General features: G+C 37.4%; 1 protein-coding gene across 4 annotated transcripts in view; it reads left to right on the top strand.

Moving 5' to 3' along the window:
* bsna (bassoon presynaptic cytomatrix protein a) overlaps window positions 1–13,279 on the top strand; it is a 119,466-nt gene extending 106,187 nt beyond the window's left edge. For 2 of the 4 annotated variants that reach the window (XR_007813376.1, XR_001960813.2), the window contains exons 14-15: window positions 655–800; window positions 6,367–13,279. The gene's annotated coding sequence lies outside the window, so the exon portion shown is untranslated. Of the gene's footprint in view, window positions 1–654; window positions 801–1,651; window positions 1,745–6,366 lie in introns of all 4 variants that reach the window. The other 2 variants (XR_007813375.1, XM_051071079.1) reach the window with 2 other exon arrangements.
* The last annotated feature ends 219 nt before the right edge of the window (window positions 13,280–13,498 follow it).

Genomic DNA, 13,498 nt, shown 5'->3' with positions numbered 1-13,498 from the left:
ATGTTCTCCCTGTGCCTGCGTGGCTTCTCTCCAGTTACTCTGGCTTCCTCCCACAGTCCAAAAACATGCAGGTTAGGTTAATTGGTGACTCTAAATTGCCTGTAGGTGTGAATGTGAGTGTGAATGGTTGTTTGTCCATTTGGGCCTGTGATGGACTGGCGACAGATATCAACCTAATGATGAGGAAGAGTCAAGGGATCGCCAATTATGATTCATTCTGTGGGCACTCCATCTAAAAGTTGTTGAGATATTTTGATCAGGACCAAAGAAGTGGACCAACTGGCATCCCTGGAGCCACACCGCTAGCATGGCTAAAAATAAATAAGACAGGCAGGTTTTGCATAGCCACCTGCAAGCCTTTAATATTTAATTGCTCAGTCTGGGCATTGAAAAAACTTGGTCTCTGATATGTAAAAATATGAATCAACACAACTTTGAAATATTCAAGTGCAATGTTACTTTAATAGATCCAGGACTAATGTACTCATTGCATTCAGAAGTGATAAATGTGTCTCATGATGTTGTGCTGTTGCATTTTACTGTAAATGGATGTACTGCAATCCGTGGTGCTCTATCTGCACCTTTGACATATTCTCTTCTCTAATAAAAAGAACATGTTATATTAACTGGCTGACTGTATCCATACGTTTTCAGGACTATGTACTGTAAATGTCAACTGATGAAGTCATGAGGCCTCGTACCAGAAAAACCTGTGAAGTTCCCCTGCTTTTGTTTTACTAAAAGAGAGAGAGGAAGGAGAGAGAGAGAGGGAGGGACTGAGAGGAGAGCTGAGCATACTGGTGAGCTTTTGAATTGTCATTTAACCTGTAAACTGTCAATCCTAGTGAGTAATTTCATTTACTACAACAGTTTCAGTCCAAGAACTGTGAATGGCCAACAGTGTGTAGGTTGTCATCACTAATCAACTCAACATCAACCAGGGGGCCAGATTATTAAAATCAGCTTTTGCAGAGGTTCTGCTTCATTTTTGGTTTTGCAACAGAAACTTTTGACTCTTTGCCCTCATTGGCACCTAGATATAATCTAAAGCACCTACACAGTTTATTTATTTTTAGCTTTTTCTATGTGTTTTGCTTTTTCATAATAAACTGATAAATACCTGTGTATGTGTGGACTATACCCTATAGCACATTCACCTCACATGGGAATTGGTGCTGTGAGTGTTAAACATTTCATTGCATTGACAATGTAATACTAGATCTATTAAAATTGGCTGTAGGTACCTTAAAGGACGGACTTTGAGCTGACATGAGGTATCAGTGTTTGTTTAGTTTTCAGGCATTTCTGTATCTTTAAGCTTCAAGTCCGATTTATTAGAAAAATGTACTTTTCCAATTTCCCAGTTGTAATCTCAACTTGGATCTTGAGACAAATGCTAATAAAAAATAGGAAACTGGTAATTATCATAACTGATATGACATGAGCACAGCATAACCTTACAGAGACCAGACTGATGGTGTGCTGTAGTGACCCTCATTTGCAAAATGTCTACCACAATAATGGTACGAACATCCATATTACTTTATGTAGCACTCTGTATCCAGTGGGCACATTGGGAGTCTACGTCTGGTCCAATAATGTCCCACTATGTAAAATGGGTTGTCTAAAATGCTACTACTTCCTTTTGCAGCCAATAAGGACTGGGATCCTCCAGATATTTCATGTCTCAGGCCTGAACACACTGACAAGAGAGAACATGCTGCTCTCTCTGACAGGCCAGACAGTAAGTTACCTTTAAGTCTGCCTAACTGATCCCATCAAGGTCTCTGTCACATGAAGAAAGCCAAGCTGTAAAGCTTTCCCATCCAGATTTTATTTTACAAATCTGGTTTATGAACTATGTTCATCTGTCATGATGATGTGATTTTATTTGGCATGTATGGCTGCACGTCAGTTGATGCAAATTCATGATACAAACTTAAGAATTAAACTTTAATATATATTATAATGCAAATTGAAACCACAACTGAATGTTACCTAGAAAATAAATGTAAATTTGGTTCAATTTGAGTTTGAAAATGTACAGTATTGACTATTGGTGAATGCCAACCAGAATTTGGATCATGGCTCTGCACTGGAACCCACAGTCTTGCATATTATCCAGATCATGTGATATTTAGCAGCAACTGGACTTGCAGGATGACTCAGCACACCTAAATACTCAATTTGTTGTAATGCCTTTAAATGAAGGATGTAAAAACCTAAAAACAGACAAACAAAAAAATAAGCAAAAGGACAATATAATGTTACTGGAAACTAAATACTGTTTTTCATAGCTTTGTATATCACATACAGGATCAAACACCAACACTGACTTGATACTTTTCCAGAAAAGAAAAAAAGTATAAAACAGAACAATATTAATCTTACCCTCAAGAAAAAAATCTTGTACTCTGAGTGCAAGAACACAATTTTAATTTACTCATCACCTCAGGACAATTTTACATCTGTAATTCTCCATCTTCATATCTCCATTTTTGTCATGTGGAGACAAGCTGCCTGTTGTCTGTTCCTCCAGCGCTGCCTGAAGCCAGTTTTGTCACTGCCTCTGTGTTTTTGCAGCTGTTGTATTGTGGCCTGCTCCTGAAAATCGCTGGCATCTGGGTTACATGAGTTAAAAAGCCTGCAGTCAGCTCGGCCAGAAACTAATCAGCAAAAGTCAGTCTTGTTCCAAAAGCACAGCTGACTGATTTATAAAACCACTCCCTGATTTTAACTTATTAGAGTAAATTGACAGTGAAACATTGAGCTCCAAATAGGATCAGAATCAGGCTTGTAGCTCATTTTGTCTCTTGATGAAGCAAAGAACCAAATAAAACGTTGCTCAGAAATGCAACTAGCGGCAGTGCTTGTCTTTAATCACCATTCAGTCTGAAACACTGAGCTTGACAAACTGAGATGTCTTCAGAGCACATGATTTGTTTCCTTTTTTCAGACGGTGATGCCAATAAACGTTGATGACATTTAATTCTAAAAATATTCAAGGTTCATTTTTTTGTTTCGCTTTGATAACATCACAGAAGTCAGAGACTTATTTCTGAGATGTGATCTCAGTACTTAAATATAAACCAGTGAGAGGAGAAATTCAAAGTGAAAGTGTACAAAAGAAACTATTAATAAATACCTAAACAGTTTTACGTAACTGTGCATAGAATAGAGTACATACTGTGGAGGTGCTTAAGTTCACATTTAATCCATCACATCTTTATCTTTGCTGTGATTAGTCTCAATTATTCAAGTCATCTGATCAGGTCTGTCCCAGGTCCCACTCACCAGTAAGTGGAAAGCATTAGTTAGCTAGGTCACTTTTTTTCTTGCTAACTAAAAATAAATGTTATGGTAATTGTGCTTTATTTGTTTACAATGTTTGAAAAGAAGCGAATCAAATATTTTGATAGTGAATGTTTTCCATAAACCTTCATTAGCTGCAAAAAATAATTTTTGCCCATGGAAATTAGTTATGAATGATTGTAATTTTTAGGAGACCTGATTGAACAGTAATCTTGTGCTCACGTAGATCTGACAAAGGGTATAGATGAGTGTTATGTGAGCTGGGGAAATAAAGATAGAAACATTAACACTAGGAGAATCTGTTACATGCCCCACACACACACACACACACACAGCTGAAGTACAGTGTTTTGCCCTGACGCAGTGGGTTTTCAAGCTTTTGAAGCAGCATGGGGGGATGAGCTGGCATTGATGCTGCAGTTGTATTTCAGAGTGTGCAAAGTGTTGCATATGTGCCATAAAAGATAATGTACCGCGCCTAAACTGTGTGTGTCTGTGTGTGCTGTGCAGCCATGCGCTGACTAACTGCCTCATGTGACTGCTGCAAAGAGAACTCTCTCTCCTCCCACACTCTACTCCTGCTGTCAAACATCACTGATTTTTTCCCTTCTTTTGCTCTCACTTTCTCACTTTTGGGGTGTCTTTTCTCACATCCTCCTCTGTCAAGCATCTTGCTTTCTCATTCACTTGCTCTCTCTGCATGTCTTTTTTCCTTCTACAACAATCTCCCCTTTTCTGTCTCTGCCATTTCTATTGTCATCCCCCTACTACAAATGTCTTGCTCCCTCAATTTCTTTCAGTCTCTTTCTTGCTTGTCCTGGCCATCACTGCTCTCTCTTTTGTACAAAGCATGGACAAATATATGTGGACACCTAAACAGTACACATCCCTATGTGATAGTTGAACATTTGTGTTCACGGCCTGTGTTCACTGGAACAGATCAAGTCTGCCGCCAGGTGGCATATACAACATGTGTGGTTAATATAAGTCAGACGCAGTGGGGAAAGAGAACCAGGAAGCAGTGATTCTTAAAAAATGCATAAACCCATTTGGGAAACATATTCCTACTAGACTTACCAGCAAACAGAAGCTAATGGAAGGGACAAAGAAAACCATGATTGTAGACTGCCAAAGCTTCAAAAGTCTTATACCTTATTTGGCAAACAATGAACAAGTGGCATGTCTAGGGTCAATATATTTTTTTTCTTGTATGATTATTTACAGGTATTACTTACACAAACCTCCTAATTTGTAATTAAAGAATTACACATTAGGTAATTAATGTGTGTGCACCAGCAGGTTTTACAGGTTACTTAGAGTAGTCTCGCTACTCCCTGCTGAATATTTGAATTTAAATGTAATTTACATTTGACATAGGATTGAAATACATTGTAGAGTCACTGGATACCACAGTGGGCACAGATGTAGTAAGTCACGTGTCTGAGCTGCATAGGTGTCTCGCACTGAGTCTAATTACTACAGTATTTGTTTATACACTGAAGTGTCTTTTCATTCTATTTGCCCTGTTAGCATGAAGTAGGTAAGAGATTTGTGACCAAGAGTATGAACGAAGAACTTCAGACTGCAGAAGTACAACTGAATCATTGTTGATCAAATACTAACAAAGACAGATCACTACTAGTTGGCCTCTACCTCAGAGCTGAGAAGCAAATTTGAAGTGCCAGATCAGACAAGAGACTTCACTCCTGTGTTATTTAACATGCGTCCTTCCCATTCTGTCAACAGGTGGTGTGTCAGCACAGGCTGACATTGTAGGAATGTTTGGAATATCTCCGGCCTCGTTCTCTTGCTGCCTGGTTCCAGCTGGTTTATGCTGGAAATACTCTCTAAACAAACAATGTTTTTTGTTTGTTTGTTTGTTTAAAAAAAACACCAAAAAACATTTGGCAATGTACTGATCAAGCTCTTCTCACTCTCACTTCTGCTTCCATTGTCAGTATTATTCTTTGCAGTTATGTGTGGGAAAATCTGAGGGTAGAATTTACTTTTAATAAATAAGATACGGACACTGGTATATTAAGACATGCTTGTTGAAAGACAGAAGAAAAAGAAATCATTGACGCTGACAATTTTATTAAAAATCTGAAAACATTTAGATTCAACAAGGATCTTTGTTAGGTCTACATGCCAAATTCTGTCAACACAATGGTTGGACTTATTCCTTTCACTGCATTGATATGCTGTGAATACAATGATGAACAAAAATATTTGTATAATTCAGTTCCATAACTCTTTCAAAACAAATATTACAAATACTGATACAAATAAAATGAATTAAAACAGATCAATGCAGATACAACGTATTATCATCCCTATTGTACACTTGGGATATTGGAAAATGTGGAAAATCAAACGAAAGCATGGTTCTCTTTTGCTTTTAATGTTTCTAACCTTTGTTGAAGGGAACAGAGGTCCAATTTCTTTCACTTTATAATGGCAAATATCTCATGAACTGGATGACTGAGAGCCTTCATGTAGATTAGTAGTGTATTTCTTTGACTCATCTACCATCTAGTGGCCAGATCTATTTTTACATCAATACAGCACCATGTAGCAGTGACCATCATGTGAAAAGAGAGGCTCCTCAATGTTTTCCTTACAATGTATAACCTACAAGTGGCTTTAAAACATAAGGCAGCTCTATTCTACTCTATCCTATTCTATATTCTGTGCTGACATTAATCAAATAGATGTAGACCCATGCATTACCAACTTTGAATGATTAGTGCACGCAAGCTATGAAGTCATTGAGCCCCTGTGTTACAGGTCCTGTTCTATAAATCCATGTTGGAAGGACATAAAATGCCTAAAAATGTTTGCTTTGGTTTTCATACATGAGAAATTCTCAAGTCTTATTTCGGTATATTACAAACAAGATGGACAATAGGAGGCCATTCTGGTGGAGTGACAACTGAATAAACTTTTTCATGCAAAGCCTCTATTGTTGATGCTGTAATCTACAGAGACCTTTATGAACACAAACATATTAACACTCAGTATTTTTGACTGAACTACCTTTTTGTGTTTTCACAGATCATTCCAAACCAACATCCATCTTCAGGACTATCCTTGTTCATCCAGCATCCCCAGCCAAAGACTCGAAACCAGACTACTGCAGAGCCCCTACGAGGAGCCTGTAGCAGTTCAACACATCTTTGTTGCTTCATCATAGAAGAGCAAGTGCAAAATTGAAAGAGGCAGGCTTTTATTTTTGCAGCTCTTTCTCCATGCAAGTAGTGGGATCTGTATGTACATCATGGGAGACCTTCATAGAACCAGTGTAGTCCAACTTCCATGTGGATTTAACTCTGCAGCTCCAATGAAAGGAAATAGAGGGGTAATGCTACTCTTGTCCCATATGCTGACAACTCCACCATTTATTTGAGAGCTGCTTTTTCCCGTGGACAGGAAGTGGTAGCTTTACTACAGGCATGGTGGCATGACAGGATCCTTGGTTTCACAGTCCTGGGCTCAAATTATGAATAACGGCAACAAATCAGCCTCCTCCTCTTTTCTATCTCTTCTCAAAGTAAAACAAACAAACAAAAGAAAAAAAGTCCTGCAGGTTTTTCTGGTACTAAAGACCTCTTATTACATCACCTGTCAAGAAACTGAGTGATGGAAATGTCACATCGAATGAATATGACAATGATAATGATGTAGCTGACACAGTGAATAAGTGTGTCAGCGTGCATTTCTTTCCACGGTTTGCTCTGTTTCTATCTACATTCCAGATTGGAACTGTTAAAACCTTTTTTTCCCCTCTTCTTCCTCACCTCTCTGCGTTTCTTGAATGCTGATTCTTCTTTCTTTCTAATCCCCATCCAACAATCCTCAACTTGCCATGTCTTTAAAGAAGTGTATTGTGGACTTTAAAAAAATATATAGGAATTTGGAATGCATGGAACTTTTTATCCAAGACCTTACACTGTTCATCATTACTTAACAGAGGCCATAAAGACACTGGGAAACCAATCTAAGCAAGTAATAGTAAATAAGTAAGTAAATAATAACAAGAAGAGAGATTAGCAACACACAGGAATATGGCCACAGGAATAAGAGGAGCCTTTTTTTTCTTTTTTCCTTTTCTTTTTTTTTTTTTTTTTTTTTTTTTTTTTGATTCTTCATTTTATTTAGGGAAAACATTCCATTTGGTATTTGCAGTAATGCTGTATGTGGTCGGGTTGTTCTTCAGCCATTACAAAGCCATTAAAACAACACTTACCTGCACTGCTTGTGGCAATGAGGTTCCTCCAACTGCTCCACAACATTTGGCTCTCAGATATTTCTCATGTTGTTATAGATGGTCATCATTTGTCATAGTTTCTTCATTCTTTCGAATTTAGTTTCCTTATTTCCCTGTTGTTTATGTTGCAGGTTACCAATATCGCCTTAATCATTTTTGAAATGTTTTATTTTGAAGTAAAAGTGGCATATTTTTTATCACATACTGTACACATGTATTTTCATCACACCCTTTTTTTATGTAGTAATATGAGCTGGAACACTGGCCACAGTGAGATTAATTTATATTTTTAAGATTAACTTTGTTTTTGATAATTGTTTGTGATATTATTTTTCTTTTACTTATGTTTTGTAATGTTTTGTTACCTTCATCAAGCCCCCCTGTCAATTTTTGACTCTTGTTTATTATCAATAATTATAAAAGCAATAGAGTAAGAGGTAAGAGAGTAAAGAGCACAATCTTGTGTCATTTTAAAAGTTGGTGGAATGGAAATGTGTTGCCTCTGTCTGTCTAACTTACCACTGATATACCGCTCAAGTCTGACTTAAACGCACCACAAAATGTACTCCTATACTGTACTACTGCTGTACTAATACATCAGAGAGCAGGAGCTCACCTATAGACCATGACTTTGGTACCACCCAGATCTTCTTCTCCTACCAACAGTGAGACATTGGTGTCGTCAATCAGCCAGTCAGTGGATCAGAGTGATAAGCTGTTTGTATTAGCCAGCTGGAGTCTAATCTGACAGCACTGCAGGGCAGCAGAGAGGCACTGAAAAGCAGACCAGTCGCACATCTCGACAGAACTGGACTTTGCATCGTCACCTGATGGGGGTTTGGGTTTCAATGTGATTCTTCTGACCCTCCAAGATGGACATTTATTTGGAGTCTGCAAAAAGGCCTGCTGGGCTCCTCACACATCAGTGTATATCAGCATGTGTGTTCACTCTGTCTAATGTGCACAGTGCACGTGAAAGCACACTCGATAATGGTGTCAAAAAAAGCAAGGAAAAAAAATCAGTATTTATGTGACTGAGGAACCAAAAATAACACACTTGGTTGTGTCACAAAGTCACTCGCCTTTTTTTAACTTTTCATTTTCTATCGTGGTGGCGTCCAGACCTGTAATCCAACCCCTGAAAACCTCTCTCTCTGACTGTCAGTTGTCATGGAAACTTCTCAGGTCAGTGTTCTCCCTGCTGTTGCTCCTGCAGTGCATTGTGGGATCTGCGGTTCGGTACTCAAAAACATACTCTGTCGGGCCAAACATTGCGAGGCCTTCAGCAAAACCAACGAACCAACCAACTTCTGCTGTATATTGTCTGTGTGAACGCTCGCTGGGAACCTTCGCATGCTGCCCGGCGCAGAAAAACCTCAAAGTCACCTCTATATTGTTCTGTTCCTAATGTTTGTATGTATGTGTGTGGGGGTTCTGTATGCGTGTATTTAACGACCATCATCCAATGTGGAAAAGAAAAGAAAACAAGACAAAACACAAGTTCAAACACAACAAGTACGGTGGGCAGAAGAGGCGACCTCTCATCTCCAGTCGTTCTATGCAATGAAAACAGAAGCGTGAGGAGGAAAAAGGAAGTGAAACACACAATGGGAAAAAGGTCACGCAAATCATTGTTTATCACACCTGAGTTAAATGTCAAGAGTTCTTTGTTTTGGCATTCCTCATAGATCAAAGCAAGGAGAGTCTGTGAATTTGTTTGTGTATAATATAGAATCACCTGTGAGTTAAGAAATAATAAGAGGTTTTTGTATTGCGTTAATCTGGTATGTGCAGGGTCCCCTCCTCTTTTAAAGTTGGTGTCTGCTAGCAAATGGTCACTTGCTCGAGGTGTGTTCAAGACAGCTGGGAAATCAGAGCGTTTTCACTTTTACTTTTTCACTTTTCACATTCCTTATGAAACAAATACTAGAAATCTGTAACAAAAGGAAAGAAATCTATAATCTTACACAGTTATTGTAAAACTGATTTAATCCCTTGCCAGTTTCAATAGAAACCTACATAAATATAAAAATAAAATCCAACAAAAGATGCAACACAATATGCAAGAGCCCCATTACGAGACTCTCAGTAAAGTCGCAGCAAAGATCCCAGTTGTAATGAACACAACCAAATGAGTGAGGCATCTTGTTTTGCTTTATTTGCAGGGGAGAACGGCATATACAAGAAAATTGTTCAGAGAATAATAGAAAGAAAAATTAATATGGTTGTTGTCTGCTCAGGGGTGAAGAAGAAAAGCTCCCCATTTACTTAGTTAATATATATTTGTCTGTTTGTTTTCAAAGACAAAGGCCCAAAGTTGATGGTAATTAAGTAGTTATTAACTAACTTTAACTAGTCGGGCCTTTGTCATACACAGTATATATATATATATATATATATATATATATATATACACATTTGACTAAAAACATACTGCTGTGTGCTGCTAGTGAGCACTATTCACTTAATTCCTAAAAATGAAGTAATTGGTGAGAAGTCAGTTTGTGTTTGACTGTTTAAAGGTGCACTGCCACAACATGCTAAGAGATAAGATTTATAAGGTAAATACACTGTGGAAAGAAAATTTCTTTACCTCATAAAACAAAAATCTACCATCTGAGTTATCAGTTTGGTAACAGCACACCAAGACAAGAAAATTATGAAGAAGCTATTTATGAAAATTCAGATTTAAAAAGAGTTTTATGCAGTACGAAAAAATTTGAGCATGGATTAACAAGTCACTGGAACTGTGTAAAAGAGGTTAATATATATTTTTTGTGAAACATTTATCAGATGATTTATCAATGTAAGAATTTATTTTATCATATTCAGAGGGGATAGAAAGCTGGCTGGGATTTCAGAAAGAAGAGACATTTAGACATGTACAGTGATAAATTATGTTTATACAGATGTCATCTATTGCTGGATTTATGCACAGCCAAAATAATTAGATTATTAAAAATCAGAATCTGAAAATATCTTCCATTGAAATTATGCTTTTAAATTAAAATTCTCAGTTTGATTGGTAGAAAAGTAAAAAGTCATTTACTGGTTCTTGTTTAACAGAAGAAATGCCAGTGTGTTGTCATGTGATTGATTGTTTTTTGTTTGTTTTGTTTTTGTTTTTTTTTAAATCAAAAGCCTTTCATAATCTACGTCCATAATTTTCTCTTGACCTACTTTATGTGCAAGTCTACTGGTCATAATGCCTTTTGGCCTTTTCAGTCTGATTATTCTGGTTATGTTTGAATCTGGTTGTTCCTCTTCAGTCTGTTTAATTGCACATCAGGTGCACATGGCCCAAACAAACTTCACAGGTACACTGCCACCAGATCACTAACTTCAACACAGAAGCTTAACATTAGCCAGATGTCAAAGTAGAACAAATAATATGAGAGAGTTTAAAGTTACCCAAATTAATACCAACTTCCTATATTGTATGTCGTATGTTTTGGGAAGTTTATAAAAAATAAAATGTTCCTCAATCACTTTTGCCTCAGGAAAGCGCACACTAAATGCAGCACTGCAATGGAGGTGTTCAAAAGACAATAGAAAATAATGGTTGGATTTATGCAGGTGCAATAAATCAGATTTGCAACACTTTATGACACAGACGTGACCTTCCCATGGCTGTTTTTGAATGACACAGCCAAGAGCATGATAAATAACATAATGCGTTGTGTGTTTGTGTGTGTGTGTGTGTGTGTCTATACACACACACACACACACACACACATTTCTATGTGTCAAAAAGTGTTAAACAACATTTTTTTTGCTCCAGTGTGAATACAGCCACAGAAGGTCACTTAAATATGCATAGAAGCAAGGGCTTTTATACTACAATACTGGTCACTGAAGAAAGCCATCCTGTTACTGCCCTCTAGCCAGTCATGGTCTCTGTCTATACTCTGCATGGTGTCAGTCCAGGAATGCAATGGACTTCAGGTCTGACTGCAGCAATCACCAGTGGGCAAAATCACTGAGCCACAGTCTGGTTTTTCAGAGGTGTTTGAAGCACAAAATGTAGACAATAATAAAAGGTAAAGCTTTAAAAGTTGTGTTCCAAATTTAAAGTATTGTTTCTTTAAGCCCCTCAAAACAGACACTAGTTTTCATGAGAGAAATATCAACATTTTTCTAAATATTAGGAGATGAAATTCACACATATGTACTTAGAATTCACACATTTGCAATAGATCACAAAGGGCCTGATCTACAGACATGAAGCCAAGAGAGGTTGCTTACACCAGTTCTCTGTTTAAAAGAGGTAAACTCTCAAAGGGCTTGACTTGTCTTTGAATCCAACAATTCGGCATTTTCCGGCACTGATCTAGTACTTGTGAGGACTATTGTCTGACTATACAGACCTTAAAAGGACAAACTTTAAGTTCCACAAGAGTTAAAAACAATTTCTTTGTCAACTTTATTTAAATGAAGCTTAGAATGCTTTTGGAAAAACCTGGACTGTGTGTGTGTGTGTGTGTGTGTGTGTGTGTTCTTAACTAAAAAGGTAGCATAACTGTCACCACTGCTCTGCTGTTGATCGTGCAGTCAACGTATAGCAGGGCCATAGAAAGATATATATATATAATAAAGTAAATGTTTCATAGGTGAGAGGTTGTGAACAGAGAGCAAGAATGAGACAAACCAAACCATGAGAGAAAAGCTACCACATCAATCTTTCACATCAGGGAGTGTTTATTCATCTTTCACTTGTAATGAATCATCAAAGTGCATGACCTGAAACACCTCCCCCACCCATCCCTTGACCATCTGAACCTCTTTGACCTCCCACCTCACGGGCTGCCATCTTTTTTTTCCAATGTAAATACAAGATGGAAAGCGGCCAGAATCTGCTTTGAACAAACAACAATAACATGTAAATGCCATGAAGGACATGTTCTGTACAACATGTAAATCTCAAACATGCCAACATAACCACAACACTCACAGACAAAACACACACACATGCACACGGGCATGAGAGTGGCTTTTGCACACTACACGGCAACACAAGCTGGAGCGTATGCAAGCCTGACCCTCCCTGCCCAAATTTGTGCTTTTTGTGTATAAAAATAATAAAACCTACATAACAAACAAGAGCAGTTGTTGATTTGAATAATAAATTACAAAAAATGCATTGTGTATGTATGTGGCTGGCTCGTGCGGACTGTTTAAAACTCATTTAAAAAGTTGTATTCGGATAAAAAAAAAAAATAACAAAAACATATTGGTCTGTGTAGAGTTTCTATACATGTTGTGTTTGTAAAATGAGATGACATCAAAAACAAAAAAAGGAAAAATATTCTGGCCTCCATGTAATTTTTGGGTTGGACAGATGATGTTATGGGGAGATGGAGAGAGTGATTAGGCAATGAAGATGTGTAAAAAAAAAAAAAAAAAAAAAAAAACATAAAATAACACAATTGAATGATGAAAAGAGTGTGAAAATATAATACAGAAAAAGGTCAAGAGCCTAAAAATGACTACAAAGTGTTCCATTCACTGTTGTAAGTGCAATGAGCTAAATTTCCTGTTCCCCATTGTAAAACCTTGTGTATGTTTCCGTGTATTCCTCCTGTAAATGGGTGTAGTAGACCTGGTGCATCATGCCATGTAATGTGATGAATGACAAATTATGACCTTACAATACATTTCAATCAGGAAAAATAAATAAAAGACAAGTGCATAAAAACAAAACTGCTGTGCAAGCTGTTATTTTAGCTCATCCCCCAACTTTACCTCTATGAGGTTCGCATTTGTGATTTTGAGTAAAATTATTGTATGGATTGCTTGGCAATTTAGTACACAGAGTCATGTCTTCAGTGGCTGCAGTCCATATTTTTTAATAACAATGTATTGCTAGCCCAGTGAGGGTTGCATGGAACTGAATGAATGTATGGACAAACCTGGTTAGAA

This window comes from Lates calcarifer, linkage group LG6, assembly GCF_001640805.2.
Source record: "Lates calcarifer isolate ASB-BC8 linkage group LG6, TLL_Latcal_v3, whole genome shotgun sequence".
Classification (NCBI taxonomy): Eukaryota; Metazoa; Chordata; class Actinopteri; family Centropomidae; genus Lates; species Lates calcarifer.
The sequence above is the reverse complement of the archived record's forward strand: the minus strand, read 5'-3'. Positions and strand labels throughout refer to the sequence as shown.